The following is a 6,000-nucleotide window of genomic DNA, read 5'->3' on the forward strand; positions in this document are numbered from 1 at the left end:
AGAGTAGCAAAGGAGTAGTTCCAATAGACTAAGAAATATATTTGGAAAAAAATTGATTTTTTTTAAAAAAAGCACCAAAATAGCATCTCAAAAAAAACCAAAAAAACAAAAAACAAAAACAGGGCTTCCCTGGTGGCACAGTGGTTGAGAGTCCGCCTGCCGATGCAGGGGACATGGGTTCGTGCCCCGGTCTGGGAAGATCCCACATGCCGCGGAGCGGCTGGGCCCGTGAGCCATGGGCGCTGAGCCTGCGCGTCCGGAGCCTGTGCTCCGCGATAGGAGAGGCCACAGCAGTGAGAGGCCCGCGTACGACAACAAAACAAAACAAACAAAACAACAACAACAACTTTGCACTTCATTGGACTTCTCTAACACCTATTTACGGTTTGTTATTGTTTGTACTTTCAATTATAAGTGGGGGACATACACATTTCTGTGCTTAGGGCTTCTGAAGGTTTTAATCTAGCCCCTGTGAGCCTCATGACTCAAGCGGTTAGAGCTTACCATCTGCTACATCCCAAGCAGCGAGAATTTCTGAGGCAGTCCTAGAATCTGGAGTACTATGAGATGGGGAGGCATCCAAGGAAATGTAGGTAACAGGGGATTTTGTGGTTGTCAAGACACAGCCACAACTAGCAGAGGTGACTCAGCAGGGGCCACAAGGGATTAACTATGCACAGAAGCACCTCACTGAGTTTCAGGGTCATTCATAGCCTTGGGAAGTGAGGAGTGCCCACTTCCTGACATTATTCCAACTGTCTAGTTGTTTGTGGCTTATCCCAAACCTAAATACAGGGCCTACAGTTGCAGTTCTGCAACTGATATGACACACCCCAGAATACCATGAACTCTGACACCTGTATCCAGGTCAAAGATAGGTCTAAGCAATTCAAAGACCAGTTCTTCCGCTCCTGACACCAAATGTTCCTGGGACACCTTCACACTCAAGCTCCTTCCCAACCTGGCCTTTTCCATAGCTACAAAGCCCTCCTTGTGTTGGCAGTGGGTATCCTAACAAAAAAATTTATGTTATATCCTGACTCTGATTCCCATCCATATGAGCTATTCATTCATTTGTTCAATAAATATGTATTAAGTGTTTATCATTCTGGGTATTGTTGAAATAGTATTGAAAAGGAATAACAAGGTCCATGACGTAGACGTTATAGTCTGGGAAGGAGGAGAAAAGAAACAAGTGAACAGTCTGTAGAGGCTTATAAATTCCAACATGAAAATTAATGGAGTGATGTGAAAAAAAAGTAATTGGCAGGGGTCAACTTTAGGCAAAGTGATCAGAAAAGACTTCTTTGAGGAGGTAAGACCTGAAAGATGAAAAGGAACAAACCCTGCAAGGAACATGCAAGCAGAGGGAAGAACAAGTGCAAAAGCCCAATGGCACGAAAGGGCCTAGGTTTCGGAAACAGAAAGAAGAGGCTGAAGTATGGTGAATGAGGGCGAGACCGGTACAAAATGAAGATGTAAAGGTGGGCAGCGATCACCACCACCTTGTTTATCTTACAAGATCCTTTACCTCTGTGGACTTCCCAGCCATCTGGCCCAGCTTCATCCATCTGTGTACCATCCACCCACAGACTGAGTCAAAGAGTTGAAGCAGTCCAGTGCGAGAAGAATTTCTCTGCTTCTATTCCGCCTACCAGCCACATGATCCACCTACTTCACCACAGCAGAAGCTGCCTACAACATCTCACTGTATTCCTGGTTTGGAAACACCTCCTTTCATAGCAACTATTATCCTGGCCTTCACTACTTTTCATTTCTAATATGAGAGACATCCTTGTAGCCAGTTTGTACCCTGGGGAGCTGTAGGATGCCTAGAAAGGGCACCTTCTGTTGGGCCAAAGACCAGTACAAAAGATAGACCTGCTGGTTCTGGGCATGGGGTGAGAGAGAATTGGTGGGAAACTTGATATGGAAGACAATGTCTGGGTTGCCTCTAGGCATGTATGCACCATGGAAGCTCAGGGATCACTGCTTATAACATTTTAAGAATATTAGCTGCAATTAGAGATCATCATACTAAGTGAAGTAAGTCAGAAAGAGAAAGACGAATACCATATGATATCACTTAGATGTGGAACCTAAAATATGGCACACATGAACTTATCTACGAAACAGAAACAGACCCACAGACGTAGAGAACAGACTGGTGGTTGCCAAGGGGGAGGGTGGGAAGGAGAGGGATGGACTGGGAGTTTGGGGTTAGTAGATACAAACTATTACATTTAGAATGGATAAACAACAAGGTCCTACAGTATAGCACGGAGAACTATATTCAATATCCTGGGATAAACCATAATGGAAAAGAATATGAAAAAGAATCCATATATGTATATGTGTATAACTGAGTCAATTTGCTATACAGCAGAAATTAACACAGCATTGTAAATCAACTATACTTCAATTGAAAAAAAAGACAAAGGATATCTATTATCAACCCTGTAGCTCTCTGACACCAGCATCTTCCTGACTCCATGCCCTTTGGTGAGCATCAAAGCTTTCCAGACAAGTTCCTGGCTACACCTGACCCACTAAGATCTCATCTTCCATTTTGCACTCAGGGGCCCTCCCAGATAACCTAGGAAGAAAAATATTAATATGTCATAGACAGAGAAGATATAGGGCTTATGTTGACAGTATGGCTAGATCTATAGCTGGCCTGATGGGAGGGTAACAGTCAAAGGCCTGGTCTTAGGATTCTACCTCACATCTCCGGTCAGCAAGAGGCCAGAACTCATAAGGCCAATGAAAGAAAATCCTGGTATCCACCCCTTGTCGGAAGAAGTTTGGAAGAAAATAGTGTCCACTCTGTTGTTGTCCATTTTAATGCTTCTGGAAGAACCATGATGGTGGTCATGAGACCTGATGAAAAGCCACGGAAGTCATCTGCATCCTGGCACAGTCATTACCCCAGGCCTCCTTCCCACCCCCTCTGTGTACACAACCTTTCTCGCTGATCTCCTTCTATTTCCATCTCTCTCAAATTCATACGTCGACTGCCCCTCTTGGTTTACACCCATGTTGGTTAGAAGCTTGATTTTGGACTGCCTTCATGACTCCGACCTGGAATTCCCTTAGGACAATTCTTCAAGTAATTTCTGAACTCCATTCAGTGCGATAATCACAATGAGGAAGGATAAAAGGAGGAGGAGGAGTTAACATTCACTGAGCTACTACTAAGTATCAGGCATTGTGCTAAGCATTTTATGTTCATTATCTCTTTAATCTTTGAAAATCCCTATGAAATACTTACTATCATCATCCCCATTTTTTTTGTTGTTGGATGAATGTTAGCTCTTTTTTTTTTACATCTTTATTGGGGTATAATTGCTTTACAATGGTGTGTTAGTTTCTGCTTTATAACAAAGTGAATCAGTTATACATATACACATGTTCCCATATCTCTTCCCTCTTGCGTCTCCCTCCCTACCACCCTCCCTATCCCACCTCTCCAGGCGGTCACAAAGCACCGAGCTGATCTCCCTGTGCTATGCGGCTGCTTCCCACTAGCTATCTACCTTACGTTTGGTAGTGTATATATGTCCATGCCACTCTCTCACTTTGTCACAGCTTACCCTTCCCCCTCCCCATATCCTCAAGTGCATGCTCTAGTAGGTCTGTGTCTTTATTCCTGTCTTACCCCTAGGTTCTTCATGACATTTTTTTTCTTAAATTCCATATATATGTGTTAGCATACGGTATTTGTCTTTCTCTTTCTGACTTACTTCACTCTGTATGACAGACTCTAGGTCCATCCACCTCATTACAAATAGCTCAATTTCGTTTCTTTTTATGGTTGAGTAATATTCCATTGTATATATGTGCCACATCTTCTTTATCCATTCATCCGATGATGGACACTTAGGTTGTTTCCATCTCCGGGCTATTGTAAATAGAGCTGCAATGAACATTTTGGTACATGACTCTTTTTGAATTATGCTTTTCTCAGGGTATATGCCCAGTAGTGGGATTGCTGGGTCCTATGGTAGTTCTATTTGTAGTTTTTTAAGGAACCTCCATCCTGTTCTCCATAGTGGCTGTACCAATTCACATTCCCACCAGCAGTGCAAGAGGGTCCCCTTTTCTCCACACCCTCTCCAGCATTTATTGTTTCTAGATTTTTTGATGATGGCCATTCTGACTGGTGTGAGATGATATCTCATTGTAGTTTTGATTTGCATTTCTCTAATGATTAATGATGTTGAGCATTCTTTCATGTGTTTGTTGACAGTCTGTATATCTTCTTTGGAGAAATGTCTATTTAGGTCTTCTGCCCATTTTTGGATTGGGTTCTTTGATTTTTTGTTATTGAGCTGCATGAGCTGCTTGTAAATTTTGGAGATTAATCCTTTGTCAGTTGCTTCATTTGCAAATATTTTCTCCCATTCTGAGGGTTGTCTTTTGGTCTTGTTTATGGTTTCCTTTGCTGTGCAAAAGCTTTGAAGTTTCATTAGGTCCCATTTGTTTATTTTTGTTTTTATTTCCATTTCTCTAGGAGGTGGGTCAGAAAGGATCTTGCTGTGATTTATGCCATAGAGTGTTCTGCCTATGTTTTCCTCTAAGAGTTTGATAGTTTCTGGCCTTACATTTAGGTCTTTAATCCATTTTGAGCATCATCCCCATTTTATAGATGAGAACTGTGAGGTTCACCAAGGTTAAGTGACTTGCCGAGATCATACTGGTGGACAGAGACACACAGAGATAAGTTTCCAGCCCAGATTCATTTGACTTCAGAACTCCTACTCTCAACCATATTTTGTCCCTGCCACACGCCCAGCCAGCCCTGCAGCACAGAAGGGGAGTCAGACACACCACAGCCACCTTCAACACTGCATCCTCTCTAAATGCGGCCAGCATGATCATACCTAAGGCCATGGGCACTGCATACAAGGCCTCTACTGAGTGAATGAAGGGAAATTCTTCCAGGTTTGCCTTCCTCTCACCTCTGCAAACCTCCTGTCTTGGCCTCTCTTTTGGCTCCCTTTGTATCTTGGTTTCCAGTTTTCATCCAGACCCATTTGTGCTTAGTGACCTTGTAGCGCTAAATATTATCACTTCCAGTTACTGGCTGTAGGTCAAGCCTCTTAAAAACATAGGTGAATATACACTACCAAATGTGAAATAGCTGGCTAGTGGGAAGCAGCCGCATAGCACAGGGAGATCAGCTCTGTGCTTTGTGACCATCTAGAGGGGTGGGATAGGGAGGGTGGGAGGGATAGGCAAGAGGGAGGAGATATGGGGATCTATGTATATGTATAGCTGATCCACTTTGTTATAAAGCAGAAACTAACACATCATTGTAAAGCAATTATACTCCAATAAAGATGTTAAAAAAAAAACCCCAACAACATAGGTGAGAAGCATTATTATCCCAGCATCTAGCCGAGGCATATGACTGTCACACCACATGCCATAGGGTGTGGGTACCATAATTTGCCCTGCAGGAACCACTGGAACCAGGGACCTTGTATGGCTTTCTGCTGGCAACCACTGAAGCTGAGTGTCTGTGCTTGTAGTACAGTTTGTCTGTTCATGTTTTCTGCAGGTACCTAGAGCATGGCTGCCATTTCTCCTATCTGTAAATTAACAACCTGTTCCTCCAACCGTCATATGAGGACTTAGCAATGACAGCTCACCCCTGCTGGCCACGCCTGTGAGCCACAAAACTGCCATATAAAGGTGAAAGGGGGGGGGGAAGCACATCAAAAGACATTTTTCATGGCCAATTTTTATCAAATACAGTTAAACTTTTTTTTTACATCTTTATTGGAGTATAATTGCTTTACAACGTGTTAGTTTCTGCTGTATAACAAAGTGAGTCAGCTGTATGTATACATATATCCCCATATTTCCTCCCTCTTGCATCTCCCTCCCACCCTCCCTATCCCACCCCTCCAGGCGGTCACAAAGCACCGAGCTGATCTCCCTGTGCTATGCAGCTGCTTCCCACTAGCTATCTACCTTACGTTTGGTAGTGTATAT

The sequence above is a fragment of the Delphinapterus leucas genome, chromosome X, assembly GCF_059928025.1.
Source record: "Delphinapterus leucas isolate spDelLeu-1000000601 "Yukka" chromosome X, BTC_Dleu_Yukka2, whole genome shotgun sequence".
Taxonomy (NCBI): domain Eukaryota; kingdom Metazoa; phylum Chordata; class Mammalia; order Artiodactyla; family Monodontidae; genus Delphinapterus; species Delphinapterus leucas.